At 55.9% G+C, this 20,004-nt stretch overlaps 1 protein-coding gene across 2 annotated transcripts in view; it reads left to right on the top strand.

Annotated features, from left to right (window-relative positions):
• Window positions 1-1,074: 1,074 nt before the first annotated feature.
• The window catches only part of FAM163B (family with sequence similarity 163 member B), a 32,201-nt gene continuing 13,271 nt past the window's right edge, over window positions 1,075-20,004 (top strand). For both annotated transcript variants that reach the window (XM_032165572.2, XM_058445984.1), the window contains exon 1: window positions 1,075-1,400. The gene's annotated coding sequence lies outside the window, so the exon portion shown is untranslated. The remainder of the gene's footprint in view (window positions 1,401-20,004) is intronic.

The following is a 20,004-nucleotide window of genomic DNA, read 5'->3' as shown; positions in this document are numbered from 1 at the left end:
AGACCAGCCTGGCCAACATGACAAAACTCCGTCTCTACTAAAAATACAAAAAGAACAACCTGGGTGTCGTGATGCACGCCTGTAGTCCCAGCTACTCAGGAGGCTGAGGCAAGAGAATCACTTTAACCCAGGAAATGGAGGTTGCAGTGAGCTGAGATCACGCCACTGCACTCCAGCCCGGATGACAGAGTGATATGTCTCAAAAAAAAAAAAAAAAAAAGCACACATTTATATGGTGCTTTCCTACCAGGCACAGCTCTGATTGCTGTATATGTTCTAACACAAAAGCCTTCCTAACATTCTTAACACCAGATTTCTCTCCGTTCAGGGTCCCTGCGACTGCAGCCTCAGCTCGAGGACCTGCAGAAACAGGAGAATGCCTCCTGGGGCACTCCTCTCAGGAGTAGGAGCCTTAGGTCAGAAAGGTCTCCCTCGTATCCAGCCCAAATCTGCCTTGTTTTAACGTCTAGCCGTTGGTCTTAGCTCTGTGCTTTGGGGTCAGGGAGAAGGGATCTGCTCCCCTTCCCCGTGGATGTGGGAGAGATCCAAAGGCAGCCGCCATGCCCCAAACAGCCACTCACCGGGAGCAGAGCAAGCCCTGCCCCTCCTCTCAGTTGCTCCAGGGTTGCTAACTCAGAGAAGGGAAATAAATAGTAACAAAGGCGAGCATTTATTAAGCACATATGGTGTGCCGGGCCTCGAAACATCATCGGATTTCATTCTCAGACCAACCCTAAAGGTGCTGGTGTTAACTCCCCATTTTAAAGATAAGAACCAGCCGCTCAACCAGGGTAAGGGACTTGCCCCACTGTGGATAAGCAGCAGCTTCGGCCTGACTCCAGATCCCAACGTTGTGGAAGCCGGAACGCCCCGAGAACAGGCGGAGAGCAGAGGGAGCACCGCAGGGCGCGGGCCAGGGTGGGGGCACCCCCAGGCCTCCAGGAGGTCGCGAGGCCCGGGCGAGAGCGGACGAGCCGTCAGCACCAGGGACAGCTCCCCGGGCCGCTCCCGGCATCCCCCGACGACTGCGCGCGCGGGCCGGTGACGCGCGCTCCCCGCCAAGCTCGGGCGCGCGCCCTCCCCGCCAGCGCGCGCCCTGCGCTTGGGACCAGGCTGGAGCCGCGCGTGCAGCTCGCAGGGAGCCAGCCGGGGCGTCCGGAGTCGTGGCCGCAGCGCAGAGCTGGCAGGGTAGCCCGCCCGGGCACGCAGTCGCCTCCCCGGGGGCCTCCCGGGCCACTCAGCGCCCCGCCTCGCCCGCCCAGCCCCACCAGGCGCCACCGCCGTGGCCTGGGCATGAGCGGCCGCCGCTAGCTGCGCCCTGCCCAGGACGGACGCCTGCCCGCCCCGTCACGTGCGCCCAAGTCCTCGCGGCCGGGGCAGCGCGGTTCCCATGCTTCAAGGTAAGGGCCGAGCGGGCCGCGGGTCACGGGGTGTGGGGCAGAAGACGCAGGCTGGAAAGCTCCAGCTAGGTGCCCACTCGTCCAGAGTGCCCACTGCAGCCTGCCCTGGCTGCCTCGCACCAGGTCCCCTGACCCAGCTGGCGTCACCCATCCCCTGGCTTCCACCCTCAAAGCGCATCCCTGAGGAGGAGACTGAGGCCCAGGTGGGCACGAGGGCCTAAGGAAGAGGCAGGGGACCCACTTTAGGAAGGGGGGCTTCATTTCCCTCGGAACAGTGGCCTGGGGGAGGGGGGCAGTGGAGAGGGAAAGTTTCCCAGAGGAGCCGACTAGAAACCTGGCCGCCTTCTCTCCCTGCCAGGAGCTAAGACTTTTTCATTTGCTGAGCTTTGCCTTGTGCCAGAGCCGGTGCTGCATTTTCATCCCACCCCATTCACCCAACACCCACGAGAAAGGGGCATTGGCCCCATTTCACAGATGCAGAAACTGAGTCTCCGAGAAGTTTGGTCTTTTGCCCAAGATCACAGAGTGGGGAAGTGGTGGAGCTGGCCTCAAACACGCCGGCCTCTGTCACCACCACCTCACAGCTCTGTCTGTTAGGAATCTCTGCTTCAGTGACAGGTGGGGGGCGCCTAATTGTCACTGGGTTTCCTCAACCAGAAGGGAAAAGACTCAACACACCAAAAACCGAAGAGATGTTCGACATGGGTCCTCGGGGCTCCACTGCCTCACCCCACTCGTGTCCTGTCCTCCCGCAGCCACGGACTGCCCGGGCACAAGTGGTCCTGCCAGTATGTGTCCTGTAGCAACCCCGATGGCTCTGAGACAAGAAACTCAAGGGTCAAGTTCATGGACCCTTCTGCAGGGTAAGGGGAGTATCCTTGAGGCCTGAGCCCCAGCATTCGTCCTGGCACCTTCCCCAGGAAGTAGGAGCTCAGGAGAACCAGCGGGCCACCCTGCCAGCCTTCTCCCCTGCATTTCCCTCAGCCCCTGCCAGCTCAGGCTCTTCAGGGCTTCTGGGGAGAGCAGTAACTGCCAACCCCAAAAAAGTTCAGGGTTGCTGGGAAAGTACCTTTGCCCATCTTCCCACCTTCTCCCTCTTATAGAATTGAGAGTGAAGTGGAGGTGACCAGGGCTCTACCCACCTGAGCAGGTGAGAACCAGCACTTCCTGGGCTGGGCAAGGGCTGGTTTTAACTCTTGGTGCACTGACTGCAAGCTTCCTAAACAGCTTAGGTGCTGGCGGCTTGTGAAAAAATCTCACCCTAAGGCTCAGGGGCCCAGGAAATGTGGGGTTTTGTTCATTCGGTCTTGCACTTGCTGGCAGTTTGTTGGGCATCTGCACGACGCTATGAAAAAGACCCACAGGGCAGTCTTTGTATCCTGGATCCAGCTGGGTTTTGGTTTCCCTATCAGCTGAGTTTCCAATGGGGCTGGCTTGTCTGGACTCACCCGGAAAGCTTGGCAATGGCTCGTGAAGGATTTGGGGGTCTGGGAAGGAGGCACAGGCTCTCCTGGCCTCAACGCCTCAGTTGCATGGGGAGGGAGTGGGAGCTCCCGGGTGCACTGCTGGACTCTCAGGACGTGCCGACACCACTCAGAGTCCTGGCACGCAGAGGTGTTGCAGCTTCTCCACCCTCGCCTCTCCAGCAGGTAGGGGAAGGAGCCCCACAGAGCTCCTCCTGCCCTTGAGGCTGGAGTCCCCAACACACGTCTGTCACGCCAGTACCATCAGCAAACATGAACAAGGGCACCTGGGGAAAGGTGGGCACAGATGGAGAAGTCGGGACTCGAGTTCTGTCCACCTTTTTGGGTGACCTTGGGCAAGTCACTTTCCTCTCTAGACCTCAGTCTCCCATGTACAAAATTATGGGGTGGATCATCTCATGTCCCCACTCTGAGCCATTGCAGCTCTGTTCATCTAAGCCCCGGATGGAGTAGGGAAGCTGGGAGGAGTGCAGTTCCCCCCTTTTTGCCATGGTATTGAGGGAGCACAGAGCAGTTTCGAAGTCTTCGGGCTGACCTGAGTCCAAGCCCCCAATCCCTGCCAACCCTACTCCCTACTCACATGACCACCCCCGTTTTGTATATTTAGGGGCTGGCTCTACATTCCTGACTTTTCTGGTGCTGGTTCTGGGTGAGGCTTCACAGCATGGGGACCCGCTCCTGCAGTGAGACCTCTGGCTCCTGTCACGTAGACCTGCCTCTGCAGCCTCATGGCAGTGGGCTCCAGCGAGGAATAATTACAGCACTCGGGAGGGGAGAGATTTGTTACATCTCAGTCAATTACCTCTGATTCTAAACTCCCGGGGCAGGAAGGGAGGCAGAGGAGCAGCCGAGCCCACATTCTGTCCTCCACTCAGCTCCTGGCCCCACCGCCACTTCCCTCTTCAGAGTACCAAGTCCTGATCTATGTGTCAGTAAAATGGCAATTTGTGTGGCAGAGAGAGTGGATTCCAGGCCAGACCACAGGCGCATCATTCCGCATCCCCATCTGCAAAAATGAGGGTGTTCCTGCCTTCCCTGCTGGCACATGGGACACCGGGGCAACTGTGAGCCTGGCCGAAAGGCTTTTGGATGCCGAGAGCGTGTGGTCCTGGGGCCCACCCTACAGAGGCCAGGGTGGGGCTGGGGGACTTCTCTGCCAGCTGCTGCCACACTTGGCACTGGTACTTCTTGCAGTGCCCCAGTCTTTTTGGAGTTGCTCCAGAGGGGATTTGATGAGTTCCGAGGGCTCGGTGTTTGCCAGCTCCCTCCCTCCATTGCTGAATCCTCCCGCAGGCCTTGGCCCAATCCCCGCTTGCTGGGGGTTGCTGGAGAGGGGAAGGAATCCTGTTGCCCCTGGGGTGAAGTGGGCTGGTGGAGGTAGAGTTGAAAGCCCAGCTTTGCTGCTTTCTGGCTGTGGAACCCTGGGCCTGAAGGTCTTGGGCTGGAAAATGGAGACTGTTCCTCCTCCTTCCCTCAGGACTCATCAGTGATGGAGGAGGCCGGAGAGGCAGGTGGGGTCCGATTCCGCCAGGCTTGTAAGCCCTGCTCAGTGGCTGGGCTTTCCGCTGAAGTCCACAGGAACCAGGCTTTGGGATCCTGGAGGGACATGGTCAGCTCTGGCCTGTAGGGACCCTCTTGGGCTGTACCAAGGGGAATGACTTGGAGAGGGGGCCCTGCAGGCAGGAAGCTGGGGAGGAAGGGAAATGATGGGGACCTAGACCAGGGTGGTAAGAAGAGCGCAGGTGACGAGCATGTTGGGGGCTGGATGTTTGTGTTGGGGTGATGGGAGACGGCCTAAGACTGCCCAAAGGTCACTCCTATACCGCTCCCTTAAGTCAGGCTCAGGCAGTGCCGGACGCTCAGGATGGGCCGCACGTAGGCAGTTAGGTTGCGGCCCTGGGGGCCCGGCGGGGGGACTATTGTTTTAGCAGCAGCTCAGTGTCAGAGCCGTCATCCCACTGGGCTGGATGTTACCGCCTGTGCTCTGGGCGCTCCCAGCCCTCGGGGAGCTGTGCCTGTGGGAGTGGGTCCCTGCCGGACCGAGCTAGTCACCTCTGCCCTCGTGCTCAGTTTTCCCAGGTGGCAGAGGTGGAAGAAGGCTGCACCAGCTAGGGGGCTATGGTGGAGGCTGGGCAGGGACTGGGACAGAGACCCCAAAACAAACCAGGCTCCTAGGGCTGCCACCTCATCCACCACATTCCCTGGCTACTGAGGGTGGCAGTGTGGCTGAGTGGACAAGAGCACAGCTTCTGTAGCTCAGCAGAGCTGTGTTTCCATCCAAGCTGTGTGTCCCTCGTGAGGTTACTCAGCCTCTCTGGGCCCCAGGTTCTTCATTCATAAAATGGCAATCATTACATCCGCCTCAGATGTGCCAGCTTACCTCCCAGCCAGCAGACCGGGAGAAGAGCCCGCGCCCCGCCGAGCCCTAGCAAAAACCTCTTCCAGGCCAGCTCCACCCCACGCAGCCCCGACCCATGCTCACTTCCTGGCTCTGCCGTAAGGTGGCCTCAGGGCCCACAGGCCTCGGACTGCACCTGGCAAGCAGGCAAACCCCACACCGTGGGGCAGCCTTGGCTCCTGACCTCAGTGTTCACACACAGGCAGGGTCATCGCCACCTCCATCTCCGTTCCTCACTAGCAGGTCCACAGTTTCTGTGTGCAACAGGCTGGCCCTGTCTGGGAGCTGGGCCTGCTGGCAGGTCCCGGGTCCCTGGAGAACCGTCCTCTCTCTTTTGTAATCATCCTCATTTGCATTTGCTGTATTTGGCTGCACTACCTTATAGACGTCAATCTGAAATCGTGCTACTCCAGATGGGGTTCGAGGACCAGCAGCAGCATCCCTAGGAACCCGTGAGAAATGCAGGTTCCCAGGCCCCCAGACCTGTTATAACCGGCCCCCGGGTGATTCCTGTGTTCCGTGGAATTTGAGACTCACCGCCCACCATGGCAGAAAAGAGGTTCTATTTGCATAAAGCAAGGGTGACTGTCTCCTTCATGCTCCTTATATATTTCACTTCATATATTAAAGGGTGTTTGAATAAAAGAGATACATGCTTGCAGTAAGAGAAAAACCAAGCTGTTCAGCTTTTGTTGGTTGGTTGGTTGGCTGGTTTTTTACAAAGTAAAAGCCCCCGGTTTCCTGGGTGTGGCCTGCCCCCCGGTGCTCGGCTGTGTCGGTGACGTGTTTGCCAGCCACACCGGGCACCACCGAGAGACCAGTCTGTGTGCGTTGTTCCCTGTCGTTTTGATTTAACAGGTCTTGGCTGTGTCTGCATGTCGACACCCTAGCCTGCCATTGATTTACCTGGACCCATATCCGTAAACAGTCATGTAGGCCATCCACAGGTCTTATTTTGTGTGTGTGTTCATTTTATATACTTGTTCACTCAAGTAATCACTCCAGGGAAGGATTTCATCGTTGGACGAGGGATGTGCAGCGTGAATAGAAATAAATAGGCCAGGCGCAGTGGCCCATGCCTATAATCCCAGCACTTTGGGAGGCTAAGGCAGGCGGATTACTTGAGGTCAGGAGATTGAGACCAGCCTGGCCAACACAGTGAAACCCCATCTCCAATAAAAATACAAAAAAAAAAAAAAGAGCCGGGTGTGTTGCTGGACACCTGTAATCCCAGCTACTCGGGAGGCTGAGGCATGAGAATTGCTTGAACCTGGAAGGCGGAGGTTACAGTGAGCCAAGATCACACCACTGCACTCCAGCCTGGGTGACAGAGTGAGACTCTGTCGCCCCAAAAAAAAAGAAAAGAAAAAGCAATGCAAAAGCAGCTGTCCATGGATTAGAAGATGGTTGCAAGGTAGCAGGTGCCCCAGATTCAAAGGAACGTACACCCTGGGCTGGAGCAGGCAGGGAAGGCTTCCTGGAGATGGGGCTTGAGCTAAGCCCTGAAGGATCAGTATGGAGCAGGAAGGAGCTGATGTGGCATAGACATGGGGGCTCCTGCCATCACCAGGAGGCAGGAGAACTAGTCTGTCGACTTTGGCTAATGAGCAATGGCCCCGCTAAAGAGGCCCCTGAATTTCCTCTACTCCCTTTGCGGGTGGGAGAGAACAGGCTGGGCCACTTCCCTGTCGTCTCATTGGCTTTTAGCTTTCCAAGCTGCATTGTGGCTGGGGTTACTTTTCCCACGTGCTGTCGGCCAGCTCTCATCCCCTGGTCTCCACTGCGCTCACCAGCCATGCAGACCCTCTGTGGTTCCTGCCAACACATCCCCCTAGCGTTAGCTCTGATTATTTTGCCAAGAGTGCTCTGAGGCCCTGGAGGAAAAGGCTGGCTGCGGTGGGACGCGCTGGGGATGCGCTGGACCCACAGCAGTAGGGGAGGAGGTGTCTGGGAGCATCAGTGGTTTCTCTGTAGCATTTGTCAGGGGCCTCACCTTTGTGTTTGAAGTGTCATGTTTACATCCTGTTTTCAAGTTCTCCAGTTGGCGTTGGCAATTGCAGTCTCACTTGATTCATTAGGGAACTTTCCTAAGGCAAAAATAAAGATGTTCATTTTCCCAATCCAAAGGCGAGCACCCGCCCACCCCAGGTGCCCTTTCTCCCTGGGCCAACCTCTTGCGCTGGCCCCCACTCCGCCCCGGAGCCCAGCAGACTCAGCTGAAAGGAGGGCCCAATTTAGGGCCAGAATCCCATCTCAGGTCTCCCTTCTAAACGGTTCAAAACTGGCCACTGCTTTAAGAGGGCTGATTCTGGGATATAATGATTCGATTCTGGTTCATAGGAAGGCAGAAAAAAGGGTCCAGTATTTTACTAGAAAAACATCAGCTTATCTGCAACATTGTTGACTGCGAGCTTCTGGTATTTACCTGTGTTTAGAGTTTGTTTGGTTAAACACTCATTATGCAGAAGCCTCCTGCCTCTGTGTGAACCCATTTACAAAATTAAAAATGTAGTCAACTTTAATTTTAACTTCATGGAACTTCCCACATGAGAGTTCCCTCTAATTACTGAACAGATCTCTATTTCAAAAAAAAAAACATTGTTTTCCAACGCAGAGTCTTGAACAATCACTCATGTGGTCTTTTTTGTCACCCCTGGGCTGAGCTGTCCTGTTCACTGCTGGCCCGTCTCTTCCTGGGAGCGCTCATCATTCCCCAGGTGCCAGAAGGGGAGGGGGTAGCATTGGTGGAGGGAAGCAGGGGGAGGGAGGAGCAGGGAGGGCACGTCCACAGAACCAGCCAGATGCTCTGAACAGTCGCAAGCGTGGGACCCCACAGCTCAACCCCACCCGGATTCGAACTCTTCCAGCTGGTAAGCGTAGGCACATTACTAAACCTCTCTGTGCCCTAGTTTCCTGGTCTATGAAAATGGGCCTGGCTCTTTCCCACTTGCAGGGTGATGAGGACTTATCCATCGTCACCCATGGGAGATCCCAGACCCAGGTAGAAGTGCAGCAGATGGAACTTGTTATATGGCGGGTCTTGGGCATGGCTGGAGGCAGGGCCTGCTAAGTGGCCCCTGCGGCAATGCTAAAGCTCCGTGTGTGTGTGTGTGTGTGTGTGTGTGTGTGGTGTGTGTGTGTGTGGCAGGGTTCAAACTCTGCTTAAAACCATTCCCAGCTGAGGATAGAACCCAGCCCCGATGCAGCTGGTGGAGCCCCACCCAGGACAGACCCTGCCAGCCCCCAGCTTCCCTGCTGGTCCTCCCTGCAGCACTCCTGTGTGCTGGCTACTGCCTGTTTCTGGAACCCTCAGAGTCCCTTCCTCCTGAGGCTCCTCCCACCTGCCCCCCTCTCTGCCTGAAGGACCTCCTGGCCAGTGCCAGGTCCCAGCTTTAGTCAGCCCTTCTGAGACGCGCCCTGACACCATGGTGGTCAGATGGCTGGGTGTTTTGTGTGGCTGTGGCTCCCCCGGACCAAGACGCCCCATGATTAGGGACAGAGATGGCGTCTGGTTTCCCATCAGGGTCTTCCCTCAAAACATTCAAAACCAGCAAGACATCCTCAGGGAAGAAGGGACTTGCAGTGTTCCAGAAACGGGAAGCGAGCCAGCGTGTAGGAGCAGTCCGGGGGGCAGCTGCATCTGACCCATGTGGCACCCGTCATTCTCCAGTTATGGGGGTCTCAGTAATCGGAAGGGAACTCCAGAGGGGGTGGGTCTCACCTGGCCAGGCCCCTGGGGTTAATGCTGCTATTTGTATTGACAGCATGACCAGTTTCTAAAAAATCCTTTATCTGCAAGACAGACCCTTTCAACAGCACATCTCCACTCGTTTAAAAATGGCTGAGCCCAATTTATTTAAAAAGGAAAATTAATGTTAAAAAATTGCTCCAGGCAGGGTCTTTGCTGAAGCCTTGGTCAAAGATTGCTCAGGGCAGCAGAGTTACCTGCACAAGTTATAATAGAATCACTAAGTCGGCTCCAAAGGCGCGCCCTGCCCAGAGAGCTCAGAGGCTCAGGAAGGGGGCCCAGTGGGTCTTTGTAAGCCCTGTGCCTAGTATGGGGCAGTGGGTGGTCAGGGCTCCAGGAGGAGTGAATAGAGTGAGGGATGGAAGAAGGGTTGTCAGCTCACAGGCTCTGCTGCCCTCTGAGGCCCTGCTCCCAGACAGCTTGCGGGCGGGTACGGCCCTCCCAGGGGTCCTCATGGCTCGTACTTGGAAGAGAACTTGGGGTGACGTCAGGGAAGAGCAAAATGTCTGGAGTTCAGCCAGGAACTCGAGGCAATGAAGCGCCCCCGCTACCCTCTACCAAGGGAGAGTTGAGTTAATGGCCTTGGATGAATTGTTATTTGCAAGGGGAAAGGGGGTTAGGGAGCGTCTGTGATTGTTCACTGAGCGTGCGATTACACTAGTTATCTTCCAAAGTCCCTTCCGAATCTAAGAGGAAAGGAGTCTCAGATTCTGAGCAGCCATTGGTTACATGTTCTGATTTTCTAAGACTCTAAAATGTGGCTTTAAGATTCTGGGAGCCCGCGACTCCAGGAGCTTAGACCAACCTCTCCTCAAGCCCCATGAGTCCTTGGGCTTCCACCCATCCTTTTACCCTCTGGTTTCACCCCTGCTCCCACCCCATCCCACTGCAGACCCCATCGAAAGCTCCAGGGAACAAGCTGGGCCCAGCTTTAAATGAACTGCAGGAATCTAGAGGCCCAGCTGCAGGGGCCATCTGGGGCTTCCCTCGTAAGTGCCAGGTGACCTGGGCTCCACTGAACTGAGAGTGGGTGACACCACAGGGAAACAGGGGTACCGTGGCACACGCCCCTGCCCTGGCTGCCGTGTGGGCCAGCCAGTCTCTTTGGGATGGGCCAGGCTGCTGGACTGTACCTTTGCCCCTACATGCTGCTCTTCATCCACTCTCAGCACTACACACACACACACACACACACACACACACACTCACACAGACCACGTTCCCACACACACGCACACAGACTCACACTCATGCACACATACATTCACACACGCACACATACATTCACACACACATACATTCACACACGCACACAGACACATGCACATAGACCACACACATGCAGACGCACACATGCACACACAAACTTACACTTGTACATCCACACAGACCACATACACATGCACACATATGCACACAGGCCACACACACACTCACATTCGCATATGCACACACACACATGCACACACATGTGCACATAGACCACACTCACACACATGCACACAGACCACACCCACACTTGCACATGCATACACATGCACACAGACACACTAGCACACACATGCACACACACTCGTACACAGACACATTCGTGCACATATACACACATGCAAACAGATCACATGAACACACACATGCACAAAAACACACTTGTACGTGCATACAGACCACACGCATGCACACACACATGCGCATGCTCACACATGCACACACTTTCACACATGAACACATGCTTAGATACATATGCACACTGACACACATGCAGATACATGCACACACACATTCATACATGCACACAGACACATACATGCATACAGAGAAACACACATGCACACACTCAACACATGCACACAGACACATATGCATGCACACATACACACACCCCTTACACACTGACACACCTAGATGTAGACACGCATAGACACAGATACACAGACACACATTCACAGACACACACAGATGCAAACACACAGACACAGGCTTCAGCTGCTGTCGGGCTTGCAGTGGGGTCCTGGGACCCAGGTTCCCTTTGTGGCACAATGCAGCACTGTGTGCTGGGAAGGGGAGCCCAGAGGAGGCCTGGGCGGGCAGCAAATCTTCCCTGAAGTCACGTCTGAGCTGAGAGCTGAGCAGGAGCCTGACCTGACCATGCAAGGAGTGGATGGCAGTTCCGGGTCGATGGAGCAGTGTGTGCAAAGGCCAGGAGGCAGAGGCGAACTCTGTGCAGGTGAGGCATTTAAAGGCCAGAATGGCTGGAGCCCAGAGGCAGGACAGGAGGAGGGTGGGAGACAAAGCTGAAAGTGTGGGGCTCAGGCCAGGTGGAAGGTGCCCCCAGGGCAGGGGTGCAAGGGCCACTCACAGGGAAGTGGGGAGGGCCCCTGGGGGGCCCTGCATCCAGCAGGGGCAGGCTGGCACCCTTCCCCTCCATCTGCCCTGGGCTCTCCCTGATGGGGGCAGGGATCTCAGGGCACCTTTGTTCTGAGCAGCCTGAGAGGGGCCACTGAAAGGAGCCCTGGAGGACAGGCACATGAACCAACAGCCCAGATGTTCATTTGCCACCTGTTTGTTGGTGCCTCAGGTCCCTGTCCCCAGTGCCCCACCTGTGAAATAAGATGAGGACTCCTGTCTCTAACTCTCAGGCTGCTCTCTCCAGGGAGATATAGACCCAAAAACTCAGCCAAAACTACAGCGTGCTGAGGAGCACGAGCGTGTTATTCTAATTCACCACTGACATCACAGTCCTGGGAGAGCAGTCCCTCTCTCCTTCCCTCCCTGCCTCCCTCTCTCCCTCCCTCCCTGCCTCTCTCCCTCCCTCCCTCCCTCCCTCTCTCCCACCAGCAGCAGGTGCCTGGCTCCTGGGCCGAAATTGTCTAAGTGCGCCAACTGTTAGGTTAAGAAGAGCCCCACCTCCTCACCCCAGCACACGCAGTGCACAGCTGTAGCCATGGAAACTGCCTGTAACCTTGTGAACAGCTAAAATAGACATTATATATTTTTTGGTTTGTTGTTTTTTTTTTTTTAAATGCACTTCTCTTTTGTTTCACACTCCTGTGTTGATGGGTAAGGACGCATACGGTTCAGGGTTGGTGTGCAGAACATGCCTCGCACCCCACCCTGTGCCTTGTTCCACCCCATGCTTGCTCAGAAGGGCCTGGGCCCAAGGGACTGGGGTCCCCAGGGGGAGAGCCCCTGAGGAGCTGCTGTCTCCTCAACCCTGCCTCTAACAAGACAAGCCCGACTCCACCCAGTTCCCCACGAGCAAAATACCTCCCACCGCCTGGCTCCCAGGGAGGCCTCAAAGCTGGGTTTTGTGAGATTGAAGGCTGAGCAGGGAGCCCCAGACTGGCCACTTTGATGCTGTCACCATGGCTCAGGTTGGGACCCAAACCCAGTGAGAAAATCAGAATCCACAGTGGTAGGTCCAGACCTGTGTGTCTGAGAAGGAGCTGAGCTTTGAGCCCTGTCCCCTGGACAAGTCTAGAAGAGGAGACAGTGTAAATGCTGCTCTTCATCTCCCCTTCATTTTGGAAGGGTTTTTTTCTTTTTCTGGATTGCACATTCCAGGTTGATGGCCTTCTTTTTTTAGTACTCAAAAGACACCACTCCATTGTCTCCTGGCTCTCATTGTCTCCAGCAAGGAGTCTGTCGTCATTCCTACCTTCGGGCCCTTGTAGATCATGCAGCCCTTTGCTCTGTGTTTAGATTTTTCTCTTCATTGCTGGTTTTAAGCAATTTGATTATAATGTTCCCTGGTGTTTTCTTCTTCCTATTTCTTGTGTTTGTGGTTTGTTGAGCTTTTTGGATCTGTGGGTTTATAATATCATCCAATTTGGAAATTTTTCAGCCAATATTTATTTATTCTAATTGTTTTTTGCACCAGCCCCAACTTCTTTGGAGATTCCAGTTATACATATGTTAGACCCCTTGAACTTCTCCACACCTCACTGAGTTCCATTTTTTTTTTCTCTCTATTTCATTTTGGATCCTTTCTATTGCTCTCCGCAAGTTTACTAATCTTTTCTTCTGTAATATCTAGTCTGAGGTTAATTCCATCCACTGTATTTTTCATCTTAGGCATTGTCATGTTTTCATCTCTAGAAGTTTGGTTGGTTCTTTTTCCTATCTTCTATGTCTCTACTTAATATACTCAAGTTTTCCTCTGGTGTTTTGAACATATGAGCTACAGTTAATAACTATTTTAATACCCTTGTCTCCTAATTCTATCATCTGTGCCACTTCTGGGTTAGTTCCAATGAATTGATTTTCTGTTCATTGTGGTTTGTATTTTTCTGCTTCTTTCCATGCTAGGTAATTTTTTTACTGGATGCCAGACATTGTGAATTCCACTTCATTGTTATATAGCGATACATATTTGTGAGGTCTGTTTTGGGATGCAGCTCAGTTATTGGGAAATAGTTTGATCCTTTCAGGCCTTTTAAGCTTTGTTAGGCAAGTCTAGAGCAGCTGTTGGTCCAAACCCTCCTGAGCGCTCTACCCAGTGCTTCATGAATTAGAACCTTCCCTGACTGGGGGGGAAGAGGAACTATTTCTGGACCTGTGAGAGCTTCAAATATTGTTCCCTGGAATCCTATCAACTAGTTCTTTCTCTGGCCTCAGGTGGTTTTGCTCACATTTGAGTCACTGTTCAGTCAGCTACTCATGGGGGACCCTCTGCAGAGCCCTGTGGCCCCACGGTCCCCCACAGAGCAGCAGGCTCCTCCCCAGTTCTGTGTCCTGTGACCTCCAGCCACTTTGGCCTGCTTGGGCTATCATCTCTCTCCGCAACTCAGGGAAACCAGCAGGCTGCACCGGAGCTCCTGCACCATAGCCTGGGATTCCAGCTGGAGGGAGCTGGGGCCACCACAGGGCCCTCCTTGTCTCTCCTCCATGGCTTGAGGAGTGCTTTCCTTTGTCACCTGGTGTCACCTTCAAGCAGGAGGGCAAGCCTGGTCCCCATTACCCCATCTTGGCTGAAACTCTGGCTAATGCTGCTTTGCACAACAAGGGTGAGCCACCCCCGCCCCCACCCACCAATTATGGGGTGAATTCTACTGTCATCTCCATTTTATCAAATTGAAACATGGAGGAACCAAGAAACTTAGCCAAGGTGATGCACAGCCCGGATTCAAGTGGCACCCACCGTGCTGCTCCCAGACAGGAGCATGGCAAACTCGGGGGCTCCCCGCTCACAGCCGCCCAGGCCAGAAGCCTCTGGTTTCCCAGGACTCCTCCCTGTTCCCCATCAAACCACCAACAAGCCCTGTTAGTGCTCCCTCCCACTCATCCCCCCATCCCCTTCTCTCCAGCCCACCACCTCCTCCTTCTTGATGACCATGACAGCCTCTGAACGGCTTCCTCCCACTCTGCCTCCACACTCACCCCACCATGCCTGCCTCGCACCCGCAGCCACAGAGCCACTACCAAAAGCAGAACCAGTCCAGTTACTCTCCTGGCCAGCACGCTTCTGACCCTTCCCCCGGACGCATTCACTCCTCATTTGGCCGAGAGTCACCAGGTGCCCACCATGGGCCCAGGACGCCATTCCAGGCACCAGAATAAAGAGACTGAGCCCCTGTCCTCAGCAACTCAAATTCCAGAGGGAAGAAACAGACAGTAAATGAACGTATAATATGCCAAGTATGGGGTAAAGGTACAAACCAAGCAGGTTAAGGGGCTGAAGAGCAACCATGGAGCAGGGGATATTTTTGGTATGTGGCCTGGAAGCTGTAAAGTGGGGGAAGCCACTGTGGGAAGGGTGGATATGGGAATGGGTGGATATGGGGAAGGAAGGGGAACCTGAGGACTGACCCTGGGCCCCTTCACACTTAGAGGTCAGGAGAGGAGGAGAAACCAGCCAAGGAGGGAGGGGGAGATCAGGGAGAGCACGATGTCCCAGAAGCCAAGGGCTGCAGCCCCTTGTCCTCAAAGTGTGGTCCGAGGATGCCGCACCAGCAGCACCAGATGCTTTTTAGAAATGCGCATTCCTGGCCGGGCGCAGTGGCTTACGCCTATAATCCCAGCACTTTGGGAGGCCGAGGCAGGAGGATCACTTGAGGTCAAGAGTTGGAGGACAGCCTGGCCAACATGGCAAAACCCCGTCTCTACTAAAACTACAAAAATTAGCCAGGTGTGCTGGCACGCACCTGTAGTCCCAGCTACTTGGGAGGCTGAGGCAGGAGAATCACTTGAACCTGGGAGGCAGAGGTTGCAATGAGCTGAGATCATGCCATTGCACTCCAGCCTGGGCAACAGAGGGAGACTCCGTCTCAAAAACATAACAAATAAAAACAAATGCACAGTCCTGCAGCCCTGCTCCCCAGGCAACTCGATGCACGTTAAAATGTGAGGAAGACTGACCCAGAAAGTGTTTTGGAGAGGAAGGAGCACCAAGCTGTGACAGGGAAGGCAGGGACAGGGCTCCAGGAAGGCTGGCTCAGGCACCAACGCCCTGCTGCCTGCCGGGTCTCTGCTGACCTCGCCCCTCTTGTCTTGTCCCCCTCCTGCTCTTATACTCCAAGCAAGATGAGCTTCTCCAGGTCCTGCCTTGCTCTGCCTGCCTCTGGGCCTTTGCACATGCCATTTCCTGCCCGGGGTGCTCTTTCCCATCTTCTCGCGACTCATCCTCAGGTTTCAGCATCTGGGCCTCTCACTCAGGGTCACCTCTCCTGGCTGCCGCCCCTGTTAACACTCCCCATTCTTCCTCTCTGCACTCCCGAAATCACCAGTGCACATTCATGTCCCCCCACAAGACTGAAAACTCCACAAAAGCAGGGACCCAAGGCTGGGCCCAGGATGCAGTAAGAGCTCAAGGAATATTTGCTACTGAATTATTGATAAACTATAAATGCCAGACATGTGGTGCAGACAGTGGGTGCTACTAGAGCCCAGAAGAGGGAGCCATCTTCAGGGGTGGGAATCAGGAAAGGCTTGCTCCAGGAGCATGGAGACAGATGGCCAGGAATCTCAGTACGCAGAGCTGGAAGGGAGTTCGAGGTCCTGGGAATGGCACTAGCAAAGGCCCAGAAGCAAGAAAATGCAAAGTTGGTGGCTGGGAGGCCACAGGAACAACCTCTTACCCAGACAAGTCTAAAGGGCATTGGGGCAGTGCAGGTGAGGCCAGAAATGTAAATCAAGAGCAACCTCGGAGGACCCAGGACATCAGACATTTGGGGCCTAGATCAGGAGCTGTGTTCCAGAGAGATTCCTTGGATGGACTGATGGGGACACCTTACGGGAAACAAATGCACTGTAAAGGAAACCTTGGCACTATTCCGAGAGCACAGCTCTGGACGTGGCCACTGGGATAGGAAACCAAACCGCACCGTGGTCTACACAAGCTGATCTTGTCTTGTTGAAACATAATTGAAGTCCTACCAGTTGGCACAGTCACAGAAATGTCCCCGCAGCTCCAGAACCTGCTCCACACGGGCCACCCCGGTCATCTCCTCTGAGAGCCTGCCCCATGGATCTGGGGGTGGCAGAGGGGGAGTGGATGTGGCTGAGACGGGCCTGCCCTGGAGCTCCCAGCCCAGACTTAGGAAGGGAAATTCCAAGGAGAGGCCAGCGAGGCGCCATCAAAGCCACTGGCCCCACCAGCCTCTGGGCAGTGTCTGAGGTTTGGGGCTGGGGTGCGAATCTAGCCTGCCGACAGCCTATCTCCCTGGGCTAGGATGAGGCAGAGACCCTGGCCCCAGCACTGGGCTGTGCTTGGCACACAGCTGGCTCTCAGCAGATGCCATGGAAAGGAGGGAGGAAAGCTGGAGATTGTCATAATTCTACTGTTTCAGAGGCAAGACTGAGGCCATGGTCACCCTGATGCTAATGGGGAGAGTCTGGATTCCTGCCTAAGCCTTTCTGACTCCCAGGCAGATATGGACACAGCGTCAGAGGCGTCCAGGCCTGGGAGGGAGAGGTGATAGCAACAGGCATAAGCACAGGCTGCCTGGAGCAGGGGCGTGGAGGTGAGGGCCTGGGAGCAGGTGTATGACCTCAGCTGGCAGAGGGGGCAGTGGAGGTGGCCTGGGCTGGGGGTGGCAGGGGGGATGGATGGCAGTGGACAGATGCTGGACTCTGGAGCTGCTCAGGAAACTAAATGGGCAGGATTTTCTGGAGATGAGATACAGGAGGAAACAGCCGACTCCAGGCGTCACTTTGCTTGGTTGGCTGAGCAAGAAGAGATGCTGAGATGGGGGAGTCTGCCTCCTGCTGGCTGCATTTCCTTGGCAAATCAGTTCCCTGCTGTTTGCTCATCTGCAGAATGGGCACAGCGATACAGGGGGGAAGCTTCATCAGGTCCCAGCATGACCCAGGTCCCCGTAAAGACTGATGAGAGGGAGGCTCTGCTTCCTGCTGACCCGTGCCGCACAGGTGCACACCACACTCACACGCGTTCCATGTTCCTAACTCAGAGGGCCTCGGCCTGGGCTGCACGTTGGCACCACCAGCAAAGATATGCAAGTATTGGTTCCTGGGCCCACCCCTAGAGCTTGTCCTGTCAGTGGCCTGGGAGGCTGATTCGAGTGTGCAGCCCGGGGTCAGCCTGTTGCTCTCCAGCAGCATTGGTCAGAATCCTCTCGGGGGCTTGCTGGGCCTCACCCCCAGAGTTTCTGACCCCACCGGCCTGGGTGGGACTTGGAACTCTGCATTTTAACAAGCTCCTAGTTGATGCTGATGGTGCTTTAAGTAAAGAAGTCACTGGCCTGGGGGAGGCACAGACTGGTAGTTATCTGCAAGGCTGCAGGAGCAGGGTGGTGGCTGAAAGGCAAGGAGAGTGGCTGTGAGTTGGCAGAGGGCAGGCCCTTGGCCGGAGAGGGAAATGTTCACTGGCTCAGCCTCCCCACCCCTTCGCCCTTCTTGTGTGAGCCCCTCAGCACAGCCAGCGTGGGCATCTTCCTGGAAGAGGGAAGGCACTCGTCTATGGCTCCAGGCTGCCAGTCCACCTGACCAGTGGGGTGGACATTAGTGGCTGCTGGACACACCCTCGGCCTCCCTCTCAGGCTGCCTAGGGGCGAGCTCAATTCTGAGCTCAGGTTGACTTTCTTGAAACTTCCCCGATGGCAGAGGGGGATGCATCTCTGCTCCCTGGAGTTGCAGTCATGATTCCTATAGACAAGAAGTCCCACAGGGGCACGGCACCACCACAGTCCTCCCAGGGTGCTTGGTTCCCAGGGGCTCCACCTCAGACAGTGACTCAGCCCACAGGCATTTATGGAGCACCCACTGTTTACCAGGCCTGTGCATCAAGGTGAGGCTGAGGGCCCACCCTCGTGGAGCTGGACACGAGGTCACAGTGTCCTGGGGAGGCTGGCCAAGGGAGCAGCTCCAGAAAAACAAGGAAAACGAAAACGAGCAGGGTGGGCCAGGCTGGGAGCAGTGGGGAGGTCATGCAGGCTTCCTGGAGAAGGCGAGGCCCGGCACCATCTTAAAGGGCCAGAAGGAGCCAGTCACCTGGAAACGAGAGGACAGTGGGGGTGCCAGGGGTCTCCCAGGCCAAGGGACAACCCCTGAGGCCAGCAGGTGCATCCCCAGAGCAGTCCCCGTCCTGAGGCGGAGGCCACACAGACAGGCTTAGGGTGAGGGTCAGGTTGGTCCCAAGGAGTGAGGACTCACTCAGAGGAGCTCCTGCTGGGCGGGACCTGCTTTGGGGGCCATCCTTTGGGACAGTGGTTCTCCCAGTGTTCTCCCCCAGTGTGCTCCCCGTGCCCGCTGCATCAGCATCCCCCGGGCACTTGGGAGAAAGGCATGTTCTCCGCCCACCTGAGTCCAAAGCTGCAGGGTAGCGCCCGCAGCCAGGTTTCAGTGCATTCGGGGGATGCTGGTGCAAACCCAATGTGAGGGACGGGTGCTATGGGGGCACCAGGGAGGACTGGAGCAGGGAGGGCTCACACTGGCTATGGAGAAGGCCGGGCAGGGTCCCCTGCAGGGAGACAAGCCAGGAGGAGGGGCAGGATGAGCTTGTGTGTGCACAGCCCCAACAGGAAAATGTGGGTGTCATCTCAGCCACAGCTACCACCCCCACAGGACACCCAGGTGGGCGGTGCCCTGAGGCTGGGCCTGGGTGTCTCCCCCATCGGGAACAGCACCTTGTTCCTGGCCTAGGTAAATACAAAGCCTGCTGTGGTGGACCCAGGATGGAGAGGGCTGGGAGGCAGGGGCCCGGTGCCAGGGCATAGCAGGTGCCTGCCACTGCGGAAGAGGCTGCCCTGGCCCCAGGAGGCCAGCTGCTTGGCAGAGGGTGGTCATGGCAATGCAAGGTAGACCCAGAAGGGAGGCAGCTGCTCATGAGTGGGGTGGGCTGGGCTTGGGCCTTGGAAGACAGACCAGGATGCCCCGGTAGCTGGGACCTGCCCTGTCCAGGGCCTGCCTGCCTGCTGAGGGACCCAAGGAGAGAGACTTTCTGCCAACGCAGGGGGCAGTGCCGGGAGCTTCAGAGCTGGTACCTCTCTCAGGATCCCCGGAAGCTTCCTTCACAAAAGGCAATGGTGGTATCCAGGGTTCTTTCTCAATCTGGCCCCATGAGTCCCATGTCCTGACCGAGAATGCTGTTCTGTCGGCCCCTTGACACCCAGCGGCCCCACAGGCAGAGGAGACCTTGGTAAGGGCTGGAATTCCTGGCTGGGGGCAGAGTTTCCGGGCCACGCTGCTGGCTGGGGTCTGGGCTGCCTTCCATGTGTCTGCTCGCTCTCAGGGCTCTCTTGGGACTCCAGGTGAGTCCCCACTGAGCAGAGAGTCTGTCTGCTCCTGTCCATAAGGCTGAGTCAGCAAGGGCTTTACTGAGCATCTGGGAGTTTTATCGAACGTTATCTCAAGGTGCCAGGCCATTTTGGTGGGTAAAGGCCTGGAATTGCATCAAGCCTGTGTTTCCTCCCTCTTTGTGCCTCCGTTTCCTCGTCTTTGCATGAGGATGCTCAAAGTGCCTGTGCTGGCCGTGCCTATGGGGTTCACTGAAGCACCAGGGAGCCCCCAGCCCAGCAC

The sequence above is a fragment of the Hylobates moloch genome, unplaced genomic scaffold (assembly GCF_009828535.3).
Source record: "Hylobates moloch isolate HMO894 unplaced genomic scaffold, HMol_V3 SCAFFOLD_10, whole genome shotgun sequence".
In the NCBI taxonomy this organism is placed as follows: Eukaryota; Metazoa; Chordata; class Mammalia; order Primates; family Hylobatidae; genus Hylobates; species Hylobates moloch.
This window is presented reverse-complemented; position numbering and strand designations above follow the sequence as displayed.